Genomic DNA, 15,630 nt, shown 5'->3' on the forward strand with positions numbered 1-15,630 from the left:
ATCTATTTCGCCTCACTGAATAGATGAAGCCGTATGTACTCCAGTTCCTTTCTCCTGAAGAGGAACTAACAACCTGTGACAACATCTTGATGGCCAATTTTTGGATATGTGGAAGTGCCCCACCATAGAAGTTCCACCATTCAATTGGACTTAATCTGGTCTTGTCCCACATACACTCAATATCACAACCCCAACCCTCTGATCCCACAAAATGAGAAAACTGTGCACAAATCCGAAGCCCAATTTTGAGATCTACAAAAAGCTTTCTAAAAGCATTTTTAAATCCTTTTGCGACTTCTGGGTCTTTGTTTGGTGCGCTTCTTTCTGGATCACATAGCAACTCTGCAGCATAATATTTTGGATTCACTGCATAGGCTAAAAGGTGCATTGGGGTGGTCATCTTGTTCCACCTTTTGGTCAATATATCTTTTACTTCTCTGTAAAAGAATTCATCCGAGTCATTCTCCTTGGCATTTATAACCAACCTTATCTTCTCTATCATGGAATCAATGCCCTCATACACCTCACCCAAATTAGGCATATCTGTGTCAAACATATGGAGCGAATCCACAATTGGCTTAGTAAATGTCAAGAGGTACTCCACCCTATCCCACCATTCATCATCAACAACCAACCGTTTCATTGCTTGTGCTCTATCAGATTGGGATTACCTCCATTGATTCCAAAGAGAACTGCATACCATTGATTGTAATGCTCTTTCACCTGCTTAAGCCTTGTTAAGACTATGATGTGAGAAGCAAATCAAGTCTCGACAACCTACAAGTGTCAAATTGCCAATGTTTCAAATTTCAACAAATTAAAAATCATAATTTGATTGAATAACTATTATGATTCACGAATCATGACATTTGAGAATCCAACTTAGATATTTGAATTTAGAGTCAGAAATTAGAATTTATGAAATATTTAATAAATTATAAGTATAGGTACCTTAAGGAGCTCCAACTTAGCAAATTCCCTGTAGATGCCTTGGGACATGTGGTGGTTTGTGACAAAGGCTTGAATTTCTTTTGCCTCTTCAAAAATAACTCGAATCCACTCAATTTGCTTCCCCATCTTGCTCAACATGAGGTTCAATGAATGTACAACACAAGGGGTCCAAAAGATGTGTTGATATTTGCCTTCAATAATTAGGCATGCTACTCTACACACCATTGCATTGTCAGTTATTACCTGGACAACATTTTTAAGCCCCACCAATTCAATTGCTTCAATCAAGATGTTAGCAATGAATTGAGAATCTTTCATCTGCCCCTCACAATACACTGCCTTCAAAAACATTACCCCATGTGGGCTCTGAGCAATCACATTGATCAAAGGCCTATTTCTTTGATCTTTCCATCCATCAGAAATGATAGACACCCCTGAAATGAGCCATGAATCACAAATGGGGCCTAATTTAGCCTCCAAATCTAACTTTTGAGCACTCAACAATGTGGTGCATACCTTCTCATATCCAAGGCTCTTGTACCCTCGTGGGGCTTCATTCACTGTTTTTAGTATTTACCATATTTGCGCAGTAAGGAGATCGCACAAGGTTAAAGGGAAGACCATTTGCATAAATGCATTGGACTACAGCTGCATCTGCTATCTCTTGAGCATCATTATTAAAACTCTTTTCAAACAGTCCCAAATTTGACCGCTTTGAACCAACAATTCCATGAGAATGAAGTGGAGGCTTTGATGAAGATGCTCCCAACCTTGTTGGGTGTTTTAAATGGGGGCAGGATTTGCCTCATTTGCTTTAGCATCTGCCTCATCTTATTCTCTCTAATATTTTGCAATTTTTACCTTGCTTAAACCATTTCCATCTGTCCCATTCTCTTTAGGTGGGCCACTGCATATTCGAACCACATTGCCTTTAACCCAAGCAAATGTGCTTTAACCCGTGTGTATGATCCCTTATAATCCTTTTTACACTCACTGCAAACCCATGCCAATGATCCACCTCCTTGGATCTTCCCAACAGTAGATACATATTTCCAAAGTGGTGACTTTGGATCAACTTTAGGGGTTGATTCAATTTCCTGTGCCACTTCCTCTGCCTCATGAATGGTTGAACTTGAAGTTGCCATGAATGATGATGATGATGATGTAAATGAAACTAAAAAAGAAAATTGACAAATATCATTATATCATATATGTATTTCAAAAGTTCAAAAGTTAAAACTTAAAACAAGTTACAATTTAGTAATTTACAAGTGTTCTTATGCGTATTGTCCATATGATGAGGTGGCCTTATGACTAGTGATGGAAAGGCAAGCAAGTAGAAGCTATTTAGTATTAAGTTTTAACACATTTTCATGAAATGTGTCAGCTTGAGTAACTCATTCATGGGCCAACAGACTGTAATCCGTCAAACTTGGAATAGGAAGAAGTGAGCAGAACTCAAGTGCCCCACAAGAGAAAAGAAAAATAACAAAAATTCCAGTCACATCTAATAAAAAATGTAACAACATTCATAGCATATATAACCTGACCGTTGAGATATTCAGGTAGGCGATATTTATTGCTTCTCTTTCCATTTTAGAAAAGTTAAGCACGATAATGACAATAAAAAAGTTAAAAACACATTTTGAACAAGGAATCAACTACCTACAGAAAACTTATCAACCCCTATCTAGTATCAACACATGCCTGCTTAGGTACTTGTATAGACTCTAGAGTGCTAGATCCAACTCCTTTTTCCTCAAAAATCTCAAGTTTCGATACAGGATTTCCATCTAATTGGAATTCAGGGACTACTAGTTTTTTTATGTGGCAATTCAGGAAACCATCCAGATATCTAGGTCAATCTCAAGCAATCTACAAAAGATGGTCTAGTTAATGAAAGACAACAAATCCCACATAGGTTCTAGTACCAATCAACAATGAGTTCATGGTCATTGGTGAAAAAAGCTACCTAGAGCCTGAAAACAAATAATTGCCTAAACAGTTCACAGAATGAAATGATTCTATGGAAAATGCATTTGCCAAAATGAAGACCCCTAACCCCTAACAAGTCGATGCCAAGGTATATGTGCGTCAGATCAAGAAGCACAGATTTCAGGTCATGAAAGAATCTACTATTTGATCTCTTCCGGCTTTTTCTCTATTTTTATTTTTTTATCATTATACTTGAAGATATTTCTCCCAGAAGATACATCAAGAACCCCTTCGATAGGTTAACCACGCTTCACATGTTGATCTATCTTTCAGTTTTGGTCACCATGGGAAAGAAAGATTTTTTCACTTTATCTCAGTAACTACTCAAATTTTAGAATGACAAAATGGATCATTGTTGAGAAGCTCCAGTAGTACCTCTACCCCTTCCACCTGATGATGTTGACCTAAACAAAGTCCAGGGTTAGGGATGAACCTTATCAGGAGTAAAGGGAATGAGTAACTTCAAGAGGATCAATTGCTTGTAGATAACAGTGATGAGAACAACAGCAATTGAATTGACTGCATTGTTCAATTTGAGCCTTGTAATACGCACCTACAAGTTAGCTAAGTAAAAGGCAGTGGTTTGTAATATTAGTGCTTGGAGCTCTTTGTGATGCTTAAATCAACACAGCTGGTGTTTCATCAATCAGTGGATCCTTTTTAAACAAAAGAGGATTTTTTCATGATTTAGATTGATGTATTTGAAATTTTGTGGAGAAAAGAGTATTGTCACAAATTTCGTGTGGGATTTTCTATTTTCGTGAGGATATTGTAGTTTTCATTGCACAAATTTTCACTGCAAATTTTGACAACACTTCAGTGCAAAAAAGTGACTAACCTCGCGGCGTCGGGCGTAGAAGAACAGTTCTATTTCGACCTTCGGCTCTCAACTCAACTCTCGGCAGCGATGAAGAACAGTTTTGTCTCGACTCGTGGCGGCTTCCATGATATTCTTCACGGTAATGGCAGCAACAAGTCCACTCGGCTCTCAACTAGCAAATGCAACTGTCCACTCGATGGCAAATGCAATGGTATTAGCTCTTCCTCTCGGCGGCAAATGGCAACTCTTCCTCGGTAGCAAATGGCAACTCTCAATGGCTTCCAATTTGCAAATGTAATGATATGTTGTTAAGTTTTAGGTTTAGTAATGCTATTGAATTTTAGGTTGCGTGGTTTTAAGTTAAAACAAAAAACTAGTTAGCTGTTCCTGGCGGGCAAATGCGGCCATTCCTCGAAAACGTTTTTTTCAAACAAAACGTTTCACGATTTTATAAGTGCATTTCAAATTTTTTTAAATGCATTTCAAAATGGCCTAAAACATTTCCATTTTTTTAAAACGACAAGTTTTTTCTACAAAAAACACCTTGAAAACGGGTGTGAAAAAAAGCTTCCCATTTCCAAAAAAAAAAGAACCACAAAAAAACGTTTTTTTCGGCGTTCCGTTTGCGGATCCAGATCTTAAAGAAAACGTCGTTTTGGGGTTTAGGGTAGCCGTTTTCGACATCTTAGGTATTCATGCCTTCATGTATCATTCATAAGGAAGAATCCCTTCTTTTTCAATCATGCTCATGAGATAGAGAATTTTAACCATTCTATCTACAATTATGTTATGACATGACTTCATCTATCAAAGTTAACAAAATATATGCATACCTTTTACATGATCATCTAGGCTTCCTTCAGCAGCTTCCCCTTTTCTTACATGAAGAGGAAAATGCTTCAATCAACTTGGCATGTTGCACTCCTCTATCACCATACCTTCATCCTTTTAAATTGTGAATTCCACACTAGATGGAATGTGGCACTTGCTTCTTCTAAGTAGAGGTGAACCTTTCTTACAATGGTTCCAATGGAGGATCTTGATGATCCTTAAATGCTTCATTTTAATGATGACGATGTATGATGATCTCTTTATCTTCCTATCTTGCTAGATGACTTTCTTCAACCATACAGGCGGGTACTTTGGCTATCCTTCCATGCTTCTAGTGATGATGCCATGACCTACTTTCTTTCTATTATGTACGATAACTGTTTCAACCATATCCTTTTTCATGCTTCTAGAATGATGTCATCTCAATTACTATAATGCTTCTTACAATGCTTACTATCATGAATTGCTAACTTCTATATGCTAAAAATAAACTAAATGTGTATGTGGGAGACCTCTTATTAGTAGAGTTCTTTCACTTCTTCCTTCTTTGTCTTCTTTTCTTCCGGTTATTCTGCTTCTTCGATGACATGGGCTTCATTTCTTTCCTTCCTTTTCTTGTTGTCCCTTTTGCATTTAGGACAATTTCTTTTGAAATGACCATATTCATTACATTCATAGCACTAGATTTTAGACATGTCAATTTTCTTTTGAATTTCGTACGAGGCTCAAACTTTCCAAATTTCCCTTTTCTCTTTGTCATTACTGCATATGCTTGTGTTTGCTCATTTGATCCAACATCATTCTTCGCCTTTAATCTGCTTTCTTCAATCTTACATAGTGACCACAGATCACTGAATGGAGTGGCTTCCTTCTTTCCATAGATGTTTGATACAAAGTTGCCCCATTCATTTGGTAATGCATTGAGTACTACAGTGGTCATTTCCAGATCTGACATAGTTTCTCCAAGTTCTTGTAGTTGATCTCTAATTTGAGATACCTTCATGAGATATGAAGCTACCCCTTGTTCTCTTAATACTTTCATCTTGTAAAGTTCAATTCTTAATGATACGATTTCTCCTGCAATACTTACAGAAAACAACTCCACCAACTTGTCATAGATTTCTTTTGATGTCTTCAACTTTGTTACATAGGGAATGAGAGAATCCTTTATTGATTCAACGAGGATTCTTTGAGTCTTTATTTCTCCGTTCATGTACTTTGATAGTGCTTGAGATTGATCTTATGGTGGCTTGGTGATTGAGCCCTTGACATATTCAATAACTTCATTTTCCATGAGAATTAAATTTATTCTCTTCTTCCATGCAAGGTAGTTCAGTGTCCCAACCAATTAATTGTTTTCCTTGCAAAAAGAAGTCATTTGGTTTGTAGATTGACACATAAAATATAAAGTACTTGTTAAATTCCTTGATGGTGTCTTCCACTTAGATGCTTCCTTGATGATGTCTTCCTTCTTCAAGAATGATAATGCTTCTTCTTCGGGAGATGTTCTTCTTCAAAGATGCTTGAGATGTGAACCTTCTTCAATGTGAGGGAGATCACCTTTGATTTCTTTGATGATAATGAAGTGCTCTTCTTGCTCCCTTTGGTTGATAATGTAGAAAGTATAAGCTTCCCAAGAATGCTTCAAGAGTGTAGAGTCCTTCTCTCTTTGAGTGGAGGTAGGGTCCTTGAGGTCTTCTTCTTCTTCCAAGTGTTGTTCCTTCTAGATGATATGATCCTTGTGATGTGATGGATAGTCCTCCTTGATGCTCTTTGCTTTCCTTGATGATTTGATGTCCTTGATGCTTTTCTTTTTGTGATTGACATGTTACCCACCATTTTGTGGGTAATATCCCTAGGAGATTTTTTCCCTCCAAGATGGTCCTCAGTCAGTGACCAGTAGCCCCTTGTAGCCACCAGCGAGCTCATTGTGCCATTTCTCCGCTACCTGAGCCAGCCATGTGGTCCCTCACCCATCTACCATGATCGTATGTTTGAAGGTGGGCCTCCCGAACCTAAAGGTATGACTTGTCATTTGGAAATTGAGTATTGTAGTTTGCTTATCATGGACACTTCTAGGCATGGATTAATGGAGGGATTCCGCGGAAATAATGGGCTAGGTCTATGATTTTGTCCCCTAGACCCCTTTTAGGTATTAACCTTGGATTCTAGTCCTGTGGGATCTCTTTTACCGACCATTTGGCTCCAGGGATGGTATTTCATGGGAAACCCTAATTTTAGTTGCATGGTCCTGCTCCCTTATCCGCTTATATTACCCTCTTTCCTTTCATTATTACCCCATTCATCATTTCTCCCACATGGGTCCACATTCCTCTACTGGGTCCACATAGGATTAGCATGCCCATTTCCCTTGCCCACACCTTGGGTCATGACCTGGAATGAAGCTCAGAGGTTGACGCAGCTAAAAAGAAAGATAAAAGCATATATGGCCACATTCAACAAGAAAATGTACCACAAAATGCAAAAAAATGGTTAGAACAAACACATTTAGCATGTGGGAAAAAGCCAATACATGAGCTCTACCCCATCATCGTAGCCATCACCCTAGTTCCTCCAAGTTCTATGAGCCTCCTTCATCATATAGGAACACATGATTGTCCCAACCCTTGGTGGGCAATGAACCACCCCACGTTGAAAAGGGGATATTCACTGCTATATCTTATACATCATGCTCTTACCCCTTGAGCTCCGAGTAGTTAATCAAAGAAAATCATAAAAAAGCAAAAGGCATATAAAGAAGAGTGGAAAAATCAAGGTCGGGGCACCTCATGTACCACGATTGCTCCCTCCTACACATTATAAACCCAAGTGTGGGCTTCCCTCTTATTAGCTACCCTTGTACCCCAGCGTGTGACCAAAGGCTGCCCCTTTTCATCCCCTATTTCATTCACCTATTTGTCACATGCCACCACCTTTTGAAGGATGTACCTTGACTATATTATCCCCTTTAGAAGTAGAAACCACCTAATAAAAATATTGGTTAACCCCATTTGGAGTTAGGAGACATTGGCACATCCTGAAGCCCATTATGGAAGGGTAAGCCATTATAAAATCCCCACCTGTGGTCCATGATTGGTAAGCTCATTTACTCAATTTCTCTAATTATTTGTTGTATTGGAAGGCTAGGGGACGCATTGGATCTTATGCAGGATTGCAGACGGTCTCCATTTTGGGTTTGGTCTCCCTATACGGGGTCTTAATCCTTCAGAGGGCTACATTGGCACTTGTAGGGTGTGCATTGACAGCCATGGCCTCCACAGCAACAAACAACACTTCATGGATCCCCACAACCATTCAGAGATTGCTCGTAGTTAACTTATTGGGCGAGGAGGATGCACCTAATCCATCATGCACAACGGCCACATATCTACACCATACACTTGGAAAATGATCTAGGACTTGCATGATGATGTGGCATCAACTACACCATCATCCTAGCCCTTGTAGATAATCTACAACATCTTCGATTTGTTTGGAGACCCATGAGGACACCTGTGTGCCCCCACATGTCATTTGGAGCACCACAGGTTATTACAAGGGGCCAACCCCTTGTCCACTGCTTTTGAGAGTCATATTCTTCATTGTGGCACCCATGGACCTCATTAGGCCTCTTAAAGGGCCCTCAGACATGCATAAGATTATTATTTGACCTCTTGAGAGGCTTACTTTTTCATTTATGAGCTAGTTTGACGGGTTGTCACCAAAAGTTGTATTATTAGCACATTATTTTATTTTTGGGGCTTATGTAGGCCAAGGAGGCTAATTCGAACTCCTAAGTTGTGTATAAATAGGAGTGAGATGAGTTCATTTCTCATCACTTTGGTTTGGATCACTTTTCTCTCTTGAGATTTTCGCACTTTTTCCAGAGGATGAATTGGAGCTTCGTGGATAAATTTTGATGTGTGGATACTGGTCTATCTTCTCTTGGAGATTCTCTCTTGTCAATTGTGAATGGTTGGATATACTCTGTTACATGTAAGTACATGCTTTTTAATGTTATTCTTTTTTTACTTTTGTCATATACATTGGACTGAGATTTTCGCTATTCTAGGGCTAATTGTTGCATGCATTTACTGCTTAAAATTGTGGAATTTGTCTCTATTATAACATCTCTCAATGTATGGGCCATGTAATATGAGCGAAATCTCTTAGGGGTAATTCTATCAAAGAATTTGACTTTGATAAGCCATTTTTCTTGCACATCGAAGTATAAAAGCTACAAGGTTGCTTCTTGACCTACAAGGCTAGCAAAGTGATCTTGAGGCCTCCTTGACTGGGAACCAAGAAATCCTACTCACATTCATCATGGACTCCATTCTCTCAAAGATTAAGGCACTGATCTACCAAGGGTGGTCACCAAAACTCATACTCTTTCACGTCCTTCTAGGTCTAGCCAACTTAGGGTACCTAGGGCATCAATTTCCCAACAAAATAGCCAACAAAAAAATTCAATCTCCCAGGTGTCATGTGTTGGCCTTTCCTCAAGTTCTCCTCTAATTTTGAAGCCATTCTGGCGGTGGAGTTGGGAGAAAAGCCAAGCCCTAGCTCCGAGATTAAATCTTGCCCTGTCGGCTAGTACTTCATAGGGTCAAAACAACATCTTCAAATGAAAATTATTTCTTTGATCCTTTCCCCACCTTTTCTAGGGTAAGAATATCATTGGTTGCCACATTCTTTCCTCATACTCTAGACTGCGTCCACTTGGCCCTGTGTGGTCCCGCTCCTTTGAAAGATCATTCTTCAAGAACCATCCGGGATACCAATTCTAACAAGGATTTTAGGGATTGGGGAACTCCTTCAGAAGTCTTATCCCATAAACCTACCCTCAAATCCTCTCTTCCTTTCCCTAGAACACATAATACCTTGCTTAGGAAGCAAGCAAGCTCCATCCTTCAAACTCTTCTAGGAAACGGTTTATTTGGGTCACTCATATTCATTGACTTATCCGTCATTGGTGACTCCATAAATATCAGGTCTCGACCCATCAGTGAAAGTCCGTAAATAGTAGGGAGCCTTAGCTGAGGCTATAGTGGGCTAAGACTCCATTTGTTGCCTTTGGCCTAGCATTTTCCCTTTAGGGATACCCTTTAGGTCCCCTGCTATTTTGAGCAGTAACATGACCCTTATGTAATCTTCTTCAATTGGGTGATCTTGAAGTTGCCTCTTCTTGTTGTCACCTTAGCTCTGATACCACGTTGAGAAATCAAGGGCAGCTAGATTAGGGTGATTTTTCTTACTTTAATAACTACTTGTGATGTTCTTTTACTTAACTTGATGTACTTGTAATTATCTTCTATTTTCACTTGATTATGATTGTGTTCTTATCATCAAACAACTACCAAACTATGAATATCAAAGAGACAAGAGGACACAAAATATAGGTTGCTAGCCAAGGCCAAAACCTCTCCCTTTAAGAGGAAAACCCACAAGAATCCTTCTCTTCTTATAGAATCTTCAATGATGAATTCCAAGACATAAAACCCAAGACAAAGACCCCTCCAAGACCAAGTCAACCTCTCCTTTGATCAACTTGCCCTTCACAAAGTCAACTCAAGTCAAATTGCTTCAACACTTCAGAATTCGACCTCTTCTTCAGATTTTCGGCCACTGCTTTAGGTCTGCAATTTTCAGCCTTTATCGCATAAACCCTAACTCGCATGTGTGGGGAAAAGATGGTGAATTTTTCCTTCTCTCTCTTGCACTTGGTTTGATCTTCTTTCCTTGATAACTCAACCTTCAAACTTTATTCTTTCCCAAACTTTAAATTTTCAAATGACTGTAATTTTCGGTCTTGTTGCAACAGAATGATGCCATAGACTCCTCGCACATGTGAAATATGTAACCTTAAAACAGTCCTTGAACACTCCGCTCTTCCTTCCTTTGTTTCTCCTCTTCTTCACTTGTCTTTGGATCTCTTTCTTGTCCTTGTACGAACTTCTTGGATACCTCTCAAATGAGGTCAAATGCCTCTTATATATAGGCTTCTAGGAAGCCCTAACTAGGCCGACTTGATCTTGGAGGGTCTTTATGACACAAATTGACTTACATAAATTCCTTGGACTTGATATATGATGCCCAATAGGGTCTTTTGTATATTACAGTGAATCTTTGACTTCTTTGACTCTTTGACAAAGCCCTAGAAGCACACAATGGGTGCTTGACCTATTAATAAATTATCCTAGAGCATGAAACCCATGCTAAAATAATAATAATAAATTTTATTTTCTGTTTTACATCAAATACAAAATTAAAGATTACATAAGACATTATGAAGACCAAACCTAGTTACATTTTCCAACACAAACAAAGTGACAAAATAGGGATATAAACTATATCTGTCAGTAACCTCAAGGGTCTTCAACAAAGTATACAATTGGCACAATTCCTACTTGCAGGTCTCTTTTGTAAGAATCTTTGGGAGTTTGTCTGGCGTAGAATCACCCATTCCTTGATGAGGGAACACATTGCCACTGTCTTCAAAATTGATTGAAGCCATGTCTACTTATGTTTCAAGAACGGAATAAATCATACCCAAACTAGTGAACACATCATTACTTCAAATCAACAATCTCCTCAATTTTGTTTCTTTATAATTGCATGCACAGCTTAATTGGTCCTTTGAAGTATCACTCTCTGTTTGTGTGTGGACATTGATCCCATCAACCTTGTAATGAGTTGACTAACTTGCATGTTGGGAAACACTAGTCATTGGCTCAAACTGTAATATCCCTTATCAGACATATCCCTCAAACACAAGCAAACTCCAATCAGAGAAATAACAGTAGTGCAACATCCAATAATGTATACATGGAATATAAGCAGATACTCAAGAAATGCAAAGAGAAATGCTAAGCCATTTTATTATACTGAGTAATGGAAAGAGTACAAGAGGTGATCAGAAAGATAGCACCTCGACTTGCACAAGGCAAGTGAAGGGATACACTCAAAATGGTAAGGAAATGGCCTCTCTCTGAACTGCGTCCAAGCTGTCGAAGAACTGTTGTGTTGTTGCTACTGCTGGAATCAAATGAGGATTTGGGGTTGTTCACCTCCTCAGAAAATGTTGAAACTCTTGAATCAGCCTCTCCTCAATAAACCCAGAAAAGCCCAGAAAGCTTTTCTAAAATAGTTGACCCCCGAAAATCACCCCCTTGGGGATCTACGCAATCCCTCAAGGCTCTGCACTGCCCCTGAAGAGAATCCTCTAAAACTCTACCTGAAACTCTGCCAAAATCCTCCGATATGCAAGGGTTGATCCCTTGCTCAATCTCCCAGCTCAAATCCTCCACATAAACCCAATCCGGCGGAGCTCTTGCCAAAAGAGACTGCGTCCTCCCCTCTCAAGACTGCGTAGTCACCAAAATGCTCAGCTCCTCCTCAACTCTAGAAATTGCTCCTCCTACAAAATACTGATGAAACTACCTTGCCCGAGCAAGCACTCGAAGTCCCGCGGGGCTAAGGGTGAGATCTCCGAACAAAGACACTCGATGCACTAAACAGTGCTGCAGACAGGCTAAACAGCCAGCGTGCTCTAAGTCGAAGTGACTAGCTCAAATGCAACATAATCGAATGATCAAAATGAGGAGGCTCCTCTCTCCTTTATACCGTTGGCCTCTCTCAAAACCCTAAGGACCACCTCCTCCAACGTAGCCTCTCTCTTGCCACGTGTTCCTTCTCCATCTACGCAGTCCCTCCAAGTGTCTACATGGACCCCTTCTCTACGTGGTCCTTGGGTCCCCTCGGCTCCCCTTTTAAGTTACAACGTTGTGCTACTAGGGAGTGACTTTATTCATAAAGTGAGTTATATCCCCCTTTACTCACCTTTTTATTTATAAATAACTATAGAAGGCAAAATTGAGCAAAATCGAATATTCCAATTAGCCATGGCTAATTAGGAATATTACAGTCTCCCCCGGCAAAATGTTGCTTTTTCTCAAGCAACTGAAGTGATGGATGCTACAAAATTTTCTCACTCTCCCAAGTGGCATCCTCATCTGGTAAATTCTTCCACCTCACCAAGAATTCCCGGACCGTCCTCCTCCGTAGCTGCCTCTCCCTAGTACCGATAATAGCCTCTGGCTGCAACACCAAATGCCCCTCATCATCCATGGGTGGTAGCTCATCTGTCACTGTCACCTGCTGCCCCAATGCCTTCTTCAGGCATGATACATGAAAAATGCTATGAATCTTGCTGCCTTGGGGCAACTCCAATTCATACGCAACCTGTCCAATCCTGCGTATCACCCTGTATGGCCCATAAAAGAGGGGCTTGAGCTTATCAACTCCCTTTTGCTTCAGTGACCACTGTCGGTATGGCTGTAATCGTAGGTAGACCAAGTCCCCCTTGGGGATCTACGCAATCCCTCAAAGCATTGTGCTGCCCCTGAAGAGAATCCTCCAAAACTCTACCTGAAACTCTGCCAAAATCCTCCGATATGCAAGGGCTGATCCCTTGCTCAATCTCCCAGCTCAAATCCTCCACATAAACCCAATCCGGAGCTCCTGCCAAAAGAGACTGCGTCCTCCCCTCTCAAGACTGCGTAGTCACCAAAATGCTCAGTTCCTCCTCAACTCTAGAAATCTCTCCTCCTGCAAAACACTGATGAAACTACCTTGCCCGAGCAGGCACTCGAAGTCCCCCGAGGCTAAGGGTGAGATCTCCGAACGGAGACACTCGATGCACTAAACAGTGTTGCAGACAGGCTAAACAGCTAGCGTGCTCTAAGTCGAAGTGACTAGCTCAAATGCAACATAATCGAATGATCAAAATAAGGAGGCTCCTCTCTCCTTTATAGCGTTGGCCTCTCTCAAAACCCTAAGGCCCACCTCCTCCAACGTAGCCTCTCTCTTGCCACGTGTTCCTTCTCCATCTGCGCAGTCCCTCCAAGTGTCTACGTGGTCCTTGGGCCCCCTTGGCTCCCCTTTTAAGTTACAACGTTGTGCTACTAGGGAGTGACTTTATTCATAAAGTGAGTTATGTCCCCGTTTCCTCACCTTTTTATTTATAAATAACTATAGAAGGCAAAATTGAGCAAAATCGAATATTCCAATTAGCCATGGCTAATTAGGAATATTACAGTCTCCCCCGGCAAAATGTTGCTTGTCCTCAAGCAACTGAAGTGATGGATGCTGCAAAATTTTCTCACTCTCCCAAGTGGCATCCTCATCCGGTAAATTCTTCCACCTAACTAAGAATTCCAGGACCGTCCTCCTCCGTAGCTGCCTCTCCTGGTATCGACAATAGCTTCTGGCTGCAACACCAAATGCCCCTCATCATCTGTGGGTGGTAGCTCATCTGTCATCGTCACCCGCTACCCTAATGCCTTCTTCAGGCATGATACATGAAAAACATTATGAATCTTGCTGCCTTGGGGCAACTCCAATTCATACGCAACCTATCCAATCCTACGTATCACCTTGTATGGCTCATAAAAGAGGGGCTTGAGCTTATCAGCTCCCTTCTGCTTCAGTGACGACTGTCGGTATGGCTGTAATCATAGGTAGACCAAGTCCCCCTTGGGGATCTACGCAATCCCTCAAGGATCTGCACTGCCCCTGAAGAGAATCCTCCAAAACTCTACCTGAAACTCTGCCAAAATCCTTCGATATGCAAGGGTTGATCCCTTGCTCAATCTCCCAACTCAAATCCTCCACATAAACCCAATCTGAAACTCCTGCCAAAAGAGACTGCGTCCTCCCCTCTCAAGACTGTGCAGTCACCAAAATGCTCAGTTCCTCCTCAACTCTAGAAATTGCTCCTCCTGCAAAATACTGCTAAACTACCTTGCCCGAGCAGGCACTCGAAGTCCCCCGAGGCTAAGGGTGAGATCTCCGAACAGAGACACTCGATGCACTAAACAGTGTTGTAGACAAGCTAAACAGCCAGCGTGCTCTAAGTCAAAGTGACTAGCTCAAATGCAACATAATCGAATGATCAAAATGAGGAGGCTCCTCTCTCCTTTATAGCGTTGGCCTCTCTCAAAACCCTAAGGCCCACCTCCTCCAACGTAGCCTCTCTCTTGCCACGTCTTCCTTCTCCATTTGTGTAGTCCCTCCAAGTGTCTACGTGGGCCCCTTCTCTACGTGGTCCTTGGGCCCCCTTGGCTTCCCTTTTAAGTAACAACGTTGTGCTACTAGGGAGTGACTTTATTCATAAAGTGAGTTATGTCCCCCTTTCCTCACCTTTTTATTTATAAATAACTATAGAAGGCAAAATTGAGCAAAATCGAATATTCCAATTAGCCATTGCTAATTAGGAATATTACAGTCTCCCCCAACAAAATGTTGCTTGTCCTCAAGCAAATGAAGTGATGGATGCTGCAAAATTTTCTCACTCTCCCAAGTGGCATCCTCATCCGATAAATTCTTCCACCTCACCAAGAATTCCCGAACCGTCCTCCTCCGTAGCTGCCTCTCCCTAGTATCGATAATAGCCTCTGGCTGCAACAACAAATGTCCCTCATCATCCGTGGGTGGTAGCTCATCTGTCACTGTCACCTGCTGCCCCAATGCCTTCTTCAAGCATGATACATGAAAAACATTATGAATCTTGCTGCCTTGGGGCAGCTCCAATTCATACGCAACCTGTCCAATCCTGCGTATCACCCTGTATGGCCCATAAAAGAGGGGCTTAAGCTTATCAGTTCCCTTCTGCTTCAGTGACGATTGTCGGTATGGCTGTAATCGTAGGTAGACCAAGTCCCCTACCTCAAACTGTCTCTCCACCCGACCCCTGTCAGCATACAGCGTCTGCTGGTTTTGCGCTGTAGCCATATTATCCTTGAGAGCTCGAAGGATATCCTGACTCTATTGGATCCAAATCTTGGCTCTCGGAGCCTTGCTAGCACCAAACATCACGTCAGCAAAAGATAAAAATGATATCCATACAAACATAGAATGGTGACATACCAATGGACATGTGATGTGTAGTGTTGAAGCAGTACTCCCCAGACAATGTTGCACGAAGCGGGAGCGAAGCGGAAGCGCGGAAGCGGATGCGGGAGCGCGGAAGC

At 41.1% G+C, this 15,630-nt stretch overlaps 1 protein-coding gene across 1 annotated transcript in view; it reads right to left on the bottom strand.

The window, feature by feature from the left end:
- Positions 1-15,630, bottom strand: part of EMB2453 (Tetratricopeptide repeat (TPR)-like superfamily protein) — a 128,114-nt gene that overhangs the window by 58,507 nt on the left and 53,977 nt on the right. The gene's annotated exons all lie outside the window — the stretch shown is intronic.

This window comes from Pinus tabuliformis, chromosome J (assembly GCF_031772625.1).
Source record: "Pinus tabuliformis cultivar Carrire ecotype Pingquan chromosome J, CPIR1, whole genome shotgun sequence".
NCBI classification, from domain to species: domain Eukaryota; kingdom Viridiplantae; phylum Streptophyta; class Pinopsida; order Pinales; family Pinaceae; genus Pinus; species Pinus tabuliformis.